This window comes from Fopius arisanus, unplaced genomic scaffold (assembly GCF_000806365.1).
Source record: "Fopius arisanus strain USDA-PBARC FA_bdor unplaced genomic scaffold, ASM80636v1 scaffold00007, whole genome shotgun sequence".
Classification (NCBI taxonomy): Eukaryota; Metazoa; Arthropoda; class Insecta; order Hymenoptera; family Braconidae; genus Fopius; species Fopius arisanus.
The window spans coordinates 154,595-170,490 of NW_011887746.1; the positions used below are offsets into that span (position 1 = coordinate 154,595).

A 15,896-nucleotide genomic window follows, 5' to 3' on the forward strand; every position below is an offset into this window, starting at 1 on the left:
GAAATGATAGCAAACCTTCTCCAATTACAGTCTCTACTACTTTCAGGTCTTCTGGAATGATCAGGGTTGAAACATTAAAACGCGGAAGGTACTCTCCTCATGGCTCATAAGCCACTCAAGTATTGAATCTATATGACTAGAGCTGCCAGTTGCAGATTCAAAGTCACTTTAATTGCCGGAAAACGTGCACTCTTGAGGAGATAAGCGAAATTAAATTTCGTATCTCAAATTTTTTTTTTTTATCGTATTCATTAAAAAATATCCTGGATACTCAGTATCGCTGAAATTTCATCGAGAACTCACTCGGTTCACTGGTCAAATAATTTATATCGATATTAATAGGAAAATAACACATCTACAATTAAAAAATTTAATTGGAAGTGAATTATTTGCACTATTTAATGAATATCAAGGGAATATTTTTTAAATGATAATATTTAATTTATGTTGAGAGTATTCGAATGATTTCTTATCAGAGGAGAATCGATTGTTCTTTTTTTTTCCTCTGTACAAGTTTTAATTGCCGTGGAATTGTTATTATCCGGTGTAATTACAAAACGGTTGATGGATCCAATTGCAATACTTTGTGGCGAATTTTCTAACTCGTGAAAAACATTGAGAAGGGGATAAATGGTTAATATCCATTCATTAGCTAATGGATACGGAGTTGAAAGCGGATGAGATTTTGGGAATGGCTCGCAGTTATCGAAAAACATTTGGGGATTGACGTCTAAATAAAAAAAGTCCATTGACCTTTTCCGTTAATCCTGATGGTTCCGGTATCGATCGCATCAAATCGTATCAATCAAATTCGTAGCAATTATCCATATACCAATTAAATTGACAAGTTAATTTTCTTTTTATAATTATTTAAAGTCAAATGGCTATTTTGAAATTGGAATAGCGGATTTAACAGCTGTTTTCTCCATTGAATTTTATCTATTTTCTAATATCGCTGGCTAAAACTCGTTTAGTAGTTGTTGGTTAGTTTAGTGATGCTCTCGTATATCGATTTCACTCGTTGCCCTTCTTCTTATACACAATGGTGATTCCGTAAGAACAAGGATGGAAGGATATCCATTTTAGTCATGAAAGTGGGCCGATCACACGCGAATGCACGTTTGGGTTTAATGGAGCACGCGTACTTGTTCTTAAGTCATGGGGATTGGTGAGAGTGGGGGTGGTGCTTTCTAAAAAAAAGTTTTCGGCGAAAAGATGCATGCAATGTTTATACCGATCACCCGCGGGGTTTCCACCGATTAAAGAGACTTGAAGTGAAATGCGAAATGATAATGATGATGCCGTGTACTTCCTGATCATTCGAAAGCTGATCCAACGGTTTTTTTTTTCTTTTTTCCCTCAGTGAGATGCTCCACTTATCGCGGTAATGTTCGTTGCGATAATTTCGAATTACTTTTTTATTACAAGTGGAATTTTTTCCTTTTTTTTTCGTCAATCGTCAATGACTGAAATCAGGAGAGAATCGTTGAGTCATTATGAGTAGTCATTGAGTGATTTCTCAGCCGGAAGTGTGGAATGAGGGAAATTAATCGAGATGAGTATTCGTTTTCTTTTTCAAAACTCATGATTAATGCAGTCATCATCGAGATTGAGGGATTCGGGAAAAAATAATATCGTTAAAAAATTAGTAAATATTATAAAGGATTTTTTATTAGTCGAGGTTCAGGTGGTACATCATTAAAAAATTGTGAAGTCACATGATTTTTTTGCGACGGGAAAACAAAAATAGATAATTGCAATGAATTTGATTTATATTTGTACATTTTTAAACATGAGTACATGGCAAAATGCTTTTTGTTTAGCAGTGACGATATTAAATGTGACGGGAACATGTGTAGTATATTTAATTCATCAAATTAGGTTGGCGGTTGTAAATAAATTCTGACAAATTTTCTGGGATTGATTGAAAAAAGAGAGTATCGTTTTAATTATTCATTCATCTCCGTCGGTGAAGTTCTCTTATAGTTGGAAAATTTTATGAAAAAGTTATCTCGAAACAGCCAAGTCGACTCCATAGCTTCAATACTTCATCCAGTGTTCCACTGAAAAATTGAATGAAATTAGATTCTGCTTGAACTCCGATAAAAATAAAGATGATAAAATTTTCAAAACAAACTTTTCAGCTAGTCACCATGACATCCGCGGAATGGTTCGCAATATATGGGAACAGGCGATGCCTGAATATACGAAAAGCACAAAACTAAAACACCAATCGTTACAACCGCGAATTTCCGTAATTCCATTGCAATTTTTCAATTTCACGAGAATAATCGCGTTGAGTTCACTCGCACTGTTGGAGCTGTTATGAATTTTCCTCTGCTATTACTCGATTTATATAATCATTGGGTTTTGCCTGATGTAAAAATAAATCACCAGTTGTTATTTGTAAATTGTCGGGACTATCTAATTTATTCGGTTGAAAGATAAGCGAAGGATGAATCAATCTCCGAGGAAGAAATGTTTGATGTATGAATGCAATTGCATAATTTATTCAGAAAGACATTGACCGTGAGAATATTTTAGCTTATCGGTGAAATATGAGCGAAATTATCAGGAACGAATTATGCAGAGGGGCGAATGCCAGGGTAATGTTTGAGTTTATCTCTTTATTTTTATTTTATTTTTCAAACTAGATTCACATTTTTTAATTAAAAAAATAGTCTTATTATTATGAAAAAGAAAAAAAACACAAAAAATACATAAATAAAAATAAAAAGGAAGTATTATTATTGTATGATGATTATTCTTATTTATATATTTTTTATTTATTCTTATGTTAGTTAGAGAAAAAAAATTTGAGTAAAAAAATTTTAATGTGGTTGAAAAATAGAATAACAATAAATAATAATGAGTAAAAAATAATTACCTGAGCTAGTCTCCATGACATCCACGGAATGGATCACAATATATGGGTGGAGGTGCTGCTTGGGTATATGACACCAAGCAGATGACAACTGTCACCGTGACAACAACTAATTGAAATAATTTCATTGTCATAATTACACTTTTCCCTGAGAAAAATCACGAAGTCTTTGACTCAATAGCTGAAGCTGGTATGAACCCTCCTAGATGATTACTCGATTTAAATAGAATCGTTGAAGCCAATCAATATTTTTTCGAAGAATTTACCTGGCCAGTCAAATAAACAGGGGAATCCCCGCTGCTGAACACTTATTGGGATCCAATGCCGATGCATGATCGATAACTTTAATTGCACTTGGGTTTTCCTGCTAATCGCACAAAAAATGATGAACAGGTATTGAATAAATAATGACAATCATCTGGTTTCATTATATTTTATTTCCATGAAGGTGGGAATATCCGCCGGTGAGTTTGATCTTCGTCAGGGGACTTGTCGTTCTTTCCTAGCCACTGCCGGGACTGTTAATGAGAATTATTAACAGTTTTAATTAATTCCAGTCGTTTAAATCAATATTATAGGATTTCATGTTTTGAAATTGGTTTTGTTCTTGATTGGTTGAATGAATGGAATTGAAAAAAATGGATGGGATGAGTTTGTTAAGGTGATAATGAAAATAATTTTTCAGTGTTAAATATAGACAATGAGAAATAATTACCACACTTGTCCGACGGGAGTTTCAACGCACGGTTTTCGTCTTGGTTTTCGCGGACTGCATGATACCAATCCAATGACAATAGCCAACATGAGGAAAGATAGTATTAATGACTTCATGATTGAATTTCGTTTCAATAAGTCCGAGTATTTCGCTTACAATTTTTGAGTCGATGTGCGTTCTTCCGAAGCGGTTTATATACCACCGGGTCGCGTTTGCGTCGCTAATTAATTTGTTTTCTTTATGGGGTAAAAAATACAAATAGTAACCTGTGTCAACCATTAACTAACTATTAAAGCACCTGAATAGTTAATAAATAATGCCTCAAACTCGTTATCATGACTCGCGGAAAATAAGAGGTGGGTATTCGGTGAGACTGAAAAAATCAATTCTATCTTCACAGATTATTTTCAATTGTCAGAATTAACAGCAATCGTTTACTTCGTTTGTTAGATATTTCTTGGAATTTCAGTCACAACGTCGTCGGAATTTTCAATTGCGCGGAGTGGAATTGAAATTGAATTAAAGACTCATTTAATTAATTGAATTTCGCTTTTATCCAGAATATTATTAAGAAAAATTAACTGATTAGTCAACGGAAAATTCTACAAGAATTTTCACAAAAATTTTTGTTACATCGTCGTTGTTAGGTTTCTCTAAAATTTTTAAATAGAAAATTTCATGTGGAGTTTTCGAAAAGTGAAAGCTTCACTTTCCGCAGCGTCTGTTCATTCCAATCGATCGGATCGGTTTCAATCGGCAAAGCACATAAATTTTCCAGATATAAGTAAAGTTGAGGGCAGAAAACTTGCCACTTAGAGCACCCGAGGTATTTGCGTTTCCGAGTGTTTCAGGAATATCCGCGAGAGACACTGGGAAAGCTGGTGAGGTTGCAGGGGAAAAAAAGAGGTTGAGGGGAAAAAAAATGGAAGAATGAAAAACTGAGGGTGCGGAAGGAAGCAACGCGGGAGGAAGAAGAATAAATTCCGCTGAAAGTTTCACGACTTTCGTGGGCTCTGGTTGTGAAGACAGTCTTGTCTTTTTTCAGAGATGCGCACTCAATTTTCTCAACCCGTAAAAAATCTACCACTCCAAATCCACCATTCATTCCAGCATTTAGGGTTTATCCTGTGGTTTTCCCACTTTTTACTTCTGAATGGAAACTTTGCAATCGAGCAAATTTTAATTTCATATTTTTGTCGTATATCGACTCAGTATAATCCAAGGAGTTCGAAAATGGAGTAATTTCTTAGCAAAGACAACAATAGATATACAATTTACAATCTACAAGCAATTGCCCATTTGTTTTTTCTTTCAATTACATTCAGACCTCTGATGCAAAATTATTCTTGTAGATTTTTAAGGGAAATTTTCCTTTTTTTTACAATTAGAATCCTTTGTCGGCAATTTATTCCATTCAAGGTATCAACTGGAACTGATTTTTATACTGAGGATTATCCTAGTTAATTGGAATTTTAACTATTTCATTCCCTTTGTGCCGAGAAAATTCGCTGGTTTAAGGGAGAAATTAATCAATTAAATTGAATTAATTAATTAAATCGATTGTGGAGTGGAAAAGTAAAATTCTAATTGAATATCAATTCAAAGCGGTCGCTGAATTTCTCATTTACTTTGGAAATTGAAGGAAATTGGTGTTCATGTTAGAGAATTTGTTTTCGTGGAACATTGAATTTTCATGTACATCCGGAAAATTCAATATTAAATATAATTGAATTTCTAATAGATTGGCAATTGGAGGAATTTTACACGTTCCCACGTTTTTCTGAGTCATACATACGAGTCCGAATTCACGTAAAATTCTGTTATTTTTCCGTAATTACGGAGTGAAAGTTTACGGAACATTTTCGGAATTTATTCAGAATTTTCCGCGATTTTTATTCGAATTTTCGGTGACATTACTATTTCTCTCTGGGTGTCGTTAAAAATTTCAAGTGCAATTTTCCGTCAGTGTAATTCGTCGATTATGCAAAAGAAATCGGTGGACGAAACATTTGTCGGCTTTGTGCATTGCTTTGCAATGATCCGAATGTAGGACCTGGGGAAAACCTGGCTAAATGCCAAAAGTCTCCTCCCAGGGCTTTCCTCGTGTCCACGGTATTGTTCGGTGTGGCAATTACGACCCGTTCCGAAAAATACCTAGGATATATGTACATTTATATATATATATTTTATCCCTTATTCTCCCCCATTTTTTTTTTACTGCCGTGCACTTTGCCGCTGTAAAAAAATGGTTGCGCTCGATTTGGACAATGGGAAAACTAGTCCGGGCGGCAAGTATTCGGCAAAAAATTTGACTAATGAAATTTATTTCTCTATTATTTATTATCGCCTCATCAACATTGATTGATGGCGAATAATTATTAGTGTTTATTGCATCTCTGGACTGCTGGAAATCCCTTTTGAAAAAAAGCATGTAATGTTTTTTGCCAGCTTTTTTCGACATAGCTAAGCTATATATATATATATATATATATATAATAGAATATATCATTTTAATAAAATAATGATTTGGCTAGAATAAGAAAAAAAATATTGCATTTATCAAATGGATTTAATTAAAGAAAAAAACAAATTAATGGGTAATTTTTGTAGAGATATTAGATTCTTTTAATATTTTGGTTTTATATTTAAATGATAATAGCCCATAGGTGTGAGCTTAGGTGCGCCATATACGTTAGTGTTTTAAATTTTCTGCTCTCGCTGAAAAAATAATTCTGAACATTTCTTTTTTAACTTTGACAATGCGCACTCTTGAGTCTCCCTTATCATAATTATAACCGCACACTGGGTTGTGTACGCAACTGACATAAATCAGGGATAATTGTGGCCGAAGAGAGGGTCGAAATAGTTATGGAATATGAGGGGGAGGGGAGGGTAATGTCCCTCCCAAGTAGTGGCTATCTGTGCGCATTTGCGCGGGTAACCGCGTATCCACTAGTACAATCAAACCACGTAAATAATACTTTCTCCATGAAAATGAATCACCGGGGTGAATGGGCTATTTTTACCTATTGAAAATTTTGCGAAAAAAATTTCCTCGCTGGAAATTTCTCTTGAAATTTATAGAGGGAAAAAATTTTAATATTTTAATATTTTCAAAAATTTCGTGGACTCTCTTATCTTTTAATAAATTCTTTCAAAATAAAATTAATTATGTAAATAATAGGGAGGAAATACGAATATTAGCAAAAGTAGTTTTATTAGAATTTTCGTTGTAACGAAAAAAAAATGATGATAATAATTATTATTAAATAATTGAAAGTATTAATTGTGAATATTGTGAATAAATAATTTTTTTGGCAAATATGATATATAGTGAGTCGGCAAAAATCCGCTTACTACTCAGAGAAAAAAATCAAGCCTATTTTTTTCTTATATATGTATATATATATTTCTTCTATATATATATATATATATATCAAAAGGAATTACGAGAAAAAAAAATGAATCATTTAATCACCATTGGATAAACAAATTGATCAGCTGTTCAAAGGCATCACTGAAGCTTGACACACATTGAGAATATTATATTATATATTATAAATTTGCATCTGTATATACAATTCTTCAATGAAATTTTTCTCCTCTCGTATTTACGGACTTGTGAATTGCCATGGGTTGAATATTTTATGGGAATACCGATTTATCCGTTTGGAATTTTTTTAATAATCCGAGATATAATGTACAACTCAGTGGTCTTACATGGCAGAATGGTGCAGAAGGTGCACGGAAATTGATTTTAAAATGGAGGGAGTGTGAAAGAGGACTAGCGAACCGTATCAGATCCGAGCTCCTGTGCATTGAACATGAAAGTCTATATAACAAGTAGGTGCATCGATCAGGTTCCACTTGAACTTATCGATAATGACACCCTTATGTCTACTCACTCCTTTCCGAGGTTCGATATCAAATTCCCCTAGTCAAATTTACCATTTCACACAAAATTTCTAAAAAATATATGCCTACAGGCATTCCTCTCTGCAATAATAAAAAAAAGGGCACGCACACACAGTATTATTGGTAGCGAAATATTTTTCTTGGGAAATTTCCAATTATCCACTTGACATTTTATTTTACTTCAATTTGCATTATGTAAATAGCCATTTATGTAGGAAATATATATTATGGGGAATTTTCGTGGAAATTTCGAGCGCTGTTTAATGCAGCATCGATTGAACATTCATTTGAATGAAAATGAAAACTGAAAAAAAAAATACTTTTCATCGGCTTTTGCATTTTCAATGCAATTACTCTCGTCGATGGTTTTTATCATAAAATGCTGTCCAAACATACCACAGATTGTTTCAGTTATCGAGTATACAAGAATGTTTGCACCGAGTGAACATTTCATCCGGTATTCATTGAATCTCTTCGTACATAACAACTCGATATTTCGAGAAACAAAAAGTAAATAAAATGAATTTCATGTTCACACACGATACGGTACTCTAAAGAATGAAAGCTGTTTCGAGAGGTCATGCGATGGTGGCAATTCACAAAGGACTGGAATAAATTGAAATTCCAATTGATAAACATTTGACGAATACATTTATTATTTATCGTAAATCCATCACGGGAATGAGTCGCTGGTATTGTCGCTATTCCGTTACAATTTCGCTCATTTGACTTTCTCGCGTGTCTGTGATCAATTATTCAATCTATTCGCCATTTTTTCACGGTTATAGAAACAATTGATCATTATTACACTTTTACGTGACAGGATCTTTCCCTTTTTAATATAAATTTAATATAAATTCGAAGGCAATCGATGAACTCGGAATATAAAGTGGGGGAAAATGGAAGGTTTCGTGAGAAGAGGAGGCGAAAGATATTTGATAAAAATTGATTTGTCGATAAATTGATCGCTCTAGCAACGACTTAAGTTGTTACACTGACATTTTATAAAGGTCATTTCTCGATTTTTTTTTTTTTTTTTCGTGTGTGTGATTTCGAAATTGAGAGTGTGAAAGGCAAAAATCATTGTGTCATCCGGATGAAGGTCGAAGAAACGGAATTTAACATTTAAATTTATGAACGATTAACTGACGATGGGATAATTCATGCAATCCGTTATTTTATGTTTCAGGTATGTTGGGGTAGTTGAGGAAGGTCTAGACGGTTTTAATTGGTGAACGGATGGTCCATTGGGTAAGGCAATTTGATGGTTAGTCGTGTTGAAATTCACCGGTAATGCTCTTCCGACATTTAATTGCCCTCTCCCTTTTTCGTGGTGCACTTTCCCGGTGATGACGAGACGGGCACATATGACGAGTGAAAGGATTTTTCAGATCATGAACTCATTCCATCAATTTCGTCCATTTCCAGAATATTCCAGAATTTTTATCTCATTCGGACATGAAAAACTGATTAAAAATTCATCCGAATGCATTTTTTTTTTCGTGAAAATTCTATTGAGTCTTTTCTTTTCACCAAAAAAATTCACAATGTTCCACATCATGGAGTAATTTCACAATTATTTTAGCCACGAGATATTCCAGAATTTTCATCCTTTCCAGAAATTGATTTGAATGAATTTATTTTTCACGAAAATTCTGTTACGCATTTCCGTTTTATGAGCCTCGAAATCCGGAAGGGAGTTCAGAGAGTCCAACTTTTTTCAGAGTAAATTCCAATACGAGAAAAATTTATTTAACGGCTTTATTTTCCCCGGAATTGAATTACTCAATGGACGAAACAATTTATTATTTACATCTTGTAGCCGGAAGGTAGTGAAACCGAAAGATACGCGATAAATATATACACTACGTTCTTAATATATCCTTATATAAAACGGAGAAAGGAAATCAATCTCGTAAAAATAAATTGGGAGGTGTGACTATAACGTGGGCAATTATAACGGGCGTTTGTTACATTGACAAAATTTCTCCCGAAAGGCATGCGATTATAATTTCATTAATGGAGTACAATAATGGAGAAATTGTGGAAATAGTCTCTTTGACATTATTCACAAATCATCGTGAGCCGAGGGCACAGCTCGAATAATACCGACAAAGTGCGTTTTATGCTTGGCTTGTTTAAACTCTCGCATATTCTGAAAACGGCATCATAGATATGTATAGTTATCCATTTACTATTAGCATGGGAAACATTGGGAATAGGGTGGGATGGCCCATTTGGAATTTGCATCTGAAATTTCGTTAACGTACATTCGCGCAATATCCGCATGATTCGCGTGTACGCAACACGTGAGTGGATCAGGCTTTTCAGATGTATGGAATATACAGTGGAAAATAACAATGGACCTCTCGGGTGTCATTGATTTCAGTTTGTACCATGAGCGAGATAATTGTCCTGTCATGTCACTATCAAAGCATTTTTGAACATTAAATTTTTTCATTTATTCCGGGGGCTTCAATCGCTGATGAACATTTCGGTTCCATTGCTTCAGTAAAAAATATCCCCCTGTGTCAAAACAGCAAGGATTTTTTTATTTGCTTCAATTTTTATTAGTCAATTTTTATTAGTCATTTTTTTTTCAACGATCGATTTGTCTTCGAAGGAACTTGTGAATTTAAATGAATTTTTTTCATTTCTTGAGAAATAAAAAATAAATCTAAATGCCGGAAAAATTAGGCATCTCTTTAATTCTTCTGTGATCCTGGTAAAAGTTGAAGAAAATAGAATAAAAATTTAGAGCGCATTTCGTTGAAATTCTAATCAAGTGAGAGTTTTGTAGTAGAATAACAGAAGAATTGAGAATTCAATTGACAACCCGATGTGTTCCGCCATTTTATGGACCGCCTTTTTAAAAAGTAAAATGGCGGAAACAGCGGGAGTTCTTCAATTCAACTATATTACGATTAATTTTAAGCGCTAAACGCGCTAATTTCTATGAACATACGCAATTGCGTAATTGTGCAACAAATTGGGAAAAAATAAATTGTTCAGTTGCTATTTACTCCGGCATTTGAACCAAGTTCACTTTGAAATTGTTGAAACAATAATAAAGGCTTGATACATTAGTAAATAGTTTTGCAACTTGGGGTTCGTATTCATCCGTTTTCAAACATGTTCAATCAGGGGAATTCGAGGATTCCATTGAAATTGTATTCGTGAAGAGGACCGAAAGTCCTTTGATCATTGAGCTATCGAATAATTTTGTTTATGGAGCCTCCTGCGTGCTCTATTACTCATCTCTACGTTTATCTCCTTCTCCATTTGCGCGTTTCCTTTTGTTCCCCACAATCTAGCTTAGAATCAGATAAATCCGTTTTTATCATTTTTTTCATTAAAAAGGGAATTGACGATTATTTTTTCATAGTCACGTCAATTAGTTCCTCAGGAATTGTAGAGATAAAACAGCTGAATATAAAATTGTTCTTGGATTAATTTAAAAACTGTACTGGAGTTAAAGAGTTCTTCATATCGATTTTTTACGTCGAAATTTCATGGAGAATCTACTATAAACTTTTCGAGTGATGGGGAATGCGATTGAGGGAGAAAAGTCGTATAAAATTTTACGTTTACGTGGAGCTTCGAGTGAATTCGAATAATTTATGAGGAAATAAGAAGAAAAATTCTCCAACTTATCTCCTCTCTATTTAAACGACTAGAATGGAGTTTTTCAGTTGATCAATATTTGCGAATTAGAATTCCGTTAATAATTCATTGGATTCTTCAATTCTTACTGAATATTCACTCCCACGTGACAATTCACCTGTCATTATCGGTTATTTAATGCAGTAAACCGCTGCAATGTATTACCAAAAATTTGGAGCTCATTTGGTTGGCCATTTCCCGTCGTCTAGTGACTCTAGTCGTTTGTCGTGGCGTTTATTCCAGAGGACAATGGACGTGACAAGAGGGACAATTGTCCCTCCTTTAAACTCTCGGTACATTCTCACCCCTCGGAATTCAGTGGAAAATCTTCTGTTCCTCTCCAGCACAGCCTACTCCACACCACAACAAAAATTTGTTTGTTTTCTTTCTCATTTTATTTTCCACTCGTGGTATTTCATTTTTATCATTAATTATTTCACTCCGGGATAATTTATTAGAGGAAATTCAAAGGCTAGGGACAGTTTGGCGCGAATCGTTAATCTCGACGACGTCGACGAGTCGGAGACGAGAGGAGATTCTCTATAGTGGGCTTTGCCACCCCCGGAAAACCCTCTGGAAAATTGAATTACGACACCCAGGAGCGTAATTCGTTATGCAAGCTCGTGTACTGGTCCAGCTAGTGCATACAGGAGTCGTTACCCGGCGACATAATAGAATAATAAAATTCTCACTCTTCTCTGTGGGGAGAGATTCTCCAGACAAACTCAGCGACTTTTTCATGAATTCTGGGGAACTTAACACTATTTTCTTCGGAGTGCATTGACATCTACGGAGAATAAGTTGTTTTTTCATTATTTATTGCCCATTGAAAACTTTTGAATATCCCTAGATATTCAAGGCTCTTAGAATACCCTCGGAATAGTTCGGCTCAAGTCAATAAAAAAAATTATCGTTAACACGGCAAAGTGTCTACTTCAATCAAGTATACTTTGTAATGTAATTTATTTATTATTAAAATTATTAAAAAGATCGTCATCGATTTTATTGTTTAAAAAATAATTTATCATATTGATATCGCAACGAGACTAGAGTGTAGTAGAATCAACTATAAAGTATACTTTAATTTATTTATTTAATTAGAAAAATGAAAAAGCCAATTTAAATTATTTGAAAATTTGAAATTGGAGTTGATACTGTAAAATATGTTAATGTAATTGATTGAAGTTTATTTTTTTGTGAATCCGATAATTTTTTGGTTAATTGTTCATGAGTCATTTTTTTTCGGATAATTCTCTCTGATATTTCGCGTAAAATAAAATACTGAGGGATTTTGCATCAGGACTAGGGTAGCGACAGCATTTCACATCAATCTGAAATGGATTTTCGCATTGTGATTTGTATTTCTTTTCCCCAAGCGGTGGAAAAGTAGAATAGAGGGTGAGAGGAAGGCATTGGAAATCATGGTATATAGTTTCCTGAATCATTCGGCTTTCAAAGTGAATGTGCATCAGCAAAATGGCGTCTTATGGGTCCGACAAGGGACTCGATGGGCTTTTCTGTTATCACTTTCTTCAGTTTTTATTTTCATCGAGAATTTTCTCGTTCGAAGATTCCATTGAATCCACTGGGAGTCTAATGGTCCGATATAAGATATGGAGGGAATGGGGAGTCCTTTGATGTGATGGTGTACAGGAGTTGTGGAGATTGGTTAGTGCAGACCGTCAAAGGGTCGCAGTCCTCTCAATTTTTTTCCAGTAAATTGAAGGTAGAGGGTATTTATAATTCAGAGGAAATAGCGGAGAATCGGGAGAAACTCTTCATTTTAAATGAATTTAATTTGCAATTAAAAAATTTTCAATTCACCACTCAGAAGAGTCGATCCAGTACGAAAACTTTAATGAACATTTTCATCACTGAGCACGTTTTTTAGAGAAAAAAATTGACAAAAAAAAAACTCCATTATCCTCACGAAAAAATGGAGGAGTTGGTGGAAAAAGGTTGAAATTACTCTCGTTCGATTAAATCCTAAACTCAGAAGCTGCGGGTTGAATTCATGTCTAAAAAAAAGGGATTGATCCCATGACTCTTCATTCTCCCTTGGGTATCGAAAAAAAATTCTCACCCCTTGGCGAATCGACTGTGGAACGAGGAAACGAGGTGGATAAAATAAATAGAGTAGTTTTTCGTCGCTGAAAGATGAAAGAGTTTTCAAAAAATGTGGCAAACGGGTAGAGGTTGATGCAATCAATGGACTTCGGCAATTCTCTCGCGGATAATTTCACGAGAGACTGGGTAAAAGCGCAAAATTCTTCAATCCCCGAGCCTTTGACGACTAATGAATCTCCAGAGGTTCAATGTGTACTTTAACATGCGAAGTTGAGGATATACTTTCATCAAAGGATTTTCACTATTTGTTGTAGAATTATTAGAGTTTCAAGTAGAATTTTCAATGACTTCTTATCTCTATCCTGTAGTTTTAAGCGACTCATTAACCAATGGGAATTAAGGATAACTGATAAATAAAATTCTTTAATGAGTGTTTTTGGAGAGAAAAAAATTAAAAAGCTCGAGTGTCGTCTTGAAGTTGCACTATCATCCGGTGAATAAAACCCGAAAGTTCTGCCTTGAATTATTCTCCGCAAGAGTGACAAAGGATTTTGGAGAAAGAAAAATATTTAAGACGAGGAAAAACCCAGAGAAGAATCCACCGAGTTTTTTAATATTCCTCTCCTCAGCTGTAATTAACTCTCCTGTTTGCTGGGATCCACCTTTTTTTTTCTATAATTAATTAACTTGTGCTGGAGGTTGTGCTGACGCAATAAAAAACTTTGAGTTGGGCGAGTTTCGTAATTTTCGAGTCGTTCTGTTTGGGGAGCTGTTGATTCTGTAAACAAGAGAATGAAAAGGGTACCCTGGGGTTGAGTGACGTTACTCTGCACCTTTGTTTAATATAATGTTGGTATAATAACAATAGGCTACCCCAGTAAGCGTCATTATGAAAACCAAATAATTTTGCTATTAAAAAAAATGATCTATTTTGAGGAATTTTTTCAATCCTTTCGCAAATTCACAGGCGTAAATCCGCGTTATCCTCCATCATCTCGATAAATCTGGTGAAATGGAGGGGATAATCTCCTATTTATTTTCTTAATTGAAAAAAATTGTCTGATCATCCAATATTTATGGCCCGCACTAACGGGAATTCGCTATTGACGATTTCCACGCTAAAAATTTCCGACGGCGTAAAGCAAGTCAAATATATTCCCTTCGTTCGCAAATATTGATGTGAAAGATTTGCAGATAAAAATATTTAAAAAAGCCGCTTTTCACGGGTTGCAATACTGCATGGTACGGTACAGTGGGTATCGATTCGTAAATAGAGAAATATTTAGGGGGTAAAATGTGAATTGATAATGAATTTATGAATTGTTGGAATTTCGACGACTTGGGGGATAGTGGCTAAGCTGGTTGACTCACATGTGAAATGTTTCAAGTTCAAGTTCCCGAGTTAATCCCACAAAGTCCGTAATCAATCGCTATAATATAATCTAATATATGATTATTTATATAATAATTATTACTATGAATATAATTATTTGAGTGCGCGATACAACGAAAAAAAACTTCAATCAAATATATTATACTATATTATACTTCATCCGAATATATAGATTATACTTGAAAGGACTGGATTAATATATTTAGCTGAAGTATACTTTGTACTTGATTGAATTTCAATGCGACATCAATTGAAAATAATTTTTTTAATAAAAAAAAAAAATTATAACGATTTAATAATTTTAATTTCAACGTATACACTTGCGTCAAGTATATTTCATACTTGTGTCAAGTATATTTTGTTTTTCGTACATGCTTTCACCGGTTTAATAGCAAAAGTCCCGTAATTCTCGTAATAAATTGATGCTGCATGGAAAATGAAGCGTGGATGGGGTAAACTCGCGATGCGGCACAGCAACTTGCACGGAAAAGAGACAAAGTACGTGAAGTACAGGGGGTGATTGTGCCGAGGGAGAGGTGGAGGAAACCGCGCATGTAAATCATGCTAAGCCATGCTTACGCAGCTGCGAATTATGTTATTACTTAGACCGTCGAGGCAAACATTTGGCATCCCTTACCATCTCCCTTCGGGGATTGCTAATTAATCAAGTTGAGTCTCCTCTGTATCCCCGACTTGTCCTCCGCATACTCGTCACTAATAATATCAGAAAATTCACTTAAGAACTTTTCCCCGAGGTTCAAATCGATTCTCGCAAATTATCGTATTCTTTTACCCCGATAATTCAACTCGAGGTTATAATTTCCCCTAGTTTTTCCACCGTTTTTATGCTCCTCAAATTGTTAATAATTAATAAATTCCTGGTGGGGTCATAGAAGCGTAGAATTATCGTACATTGCTATATAACGATAGAGCAACGGACGATTAACAATGGAATTGTTCCACGAATGTTGTGCGAGTTGTGTGGTGTGGGTGTCCAATGGTGGAGATTATTATCATTCGGCTGGTATTTTTAATTAAGAAGCTATTTGCCATTGTCGTTTTCATAATCCACCGTGCTTTATCTTGTATTATAAATTCACACCTCGGGGGCTGGATGTGTTTTTATGAGTCAGGAGAATGATTAAAATGAGAATGGAGCCACGGTCTTGATTAATTCTCAGAAATATTTAATTTCAAATATTTTTATTCCTCCGGCATTCGTTCTCTGCATTCCTATTAATTACTATTCATTATTATTA

General features: G+C 34.6%; 1 protein-coding gene and 1 long non-coding RNA gene across 2 annotated transcripts in view; one reads left to right on the forward strand and one right to left on the reverse strand.

The window, feature by feature from the left end:
- Pgant2 (polypeptide N-acetylgalactosaminyltransferase 2) overlaps positions 1-15,896 on the forward strand; it is a 65,238-nt gene that overhangs the window by 21,311 nt on the left and 28,031 nt on the right. The window lies entirely within an intron of this gene.
- Positions 1,755-3,759, reverse strand: LOC105273768 (uncharacterized). The gene is made up of 3 exons (XR_892936.1): positions 3,600-3,759; positions 2,888-3,402; positions 1,755-2,063 (listed from the first exon to the last, which is right to left on the reverse strand). It is a non-coding gene; the product is annotated as an uncharacterized lncRNA (long non-coding RNA).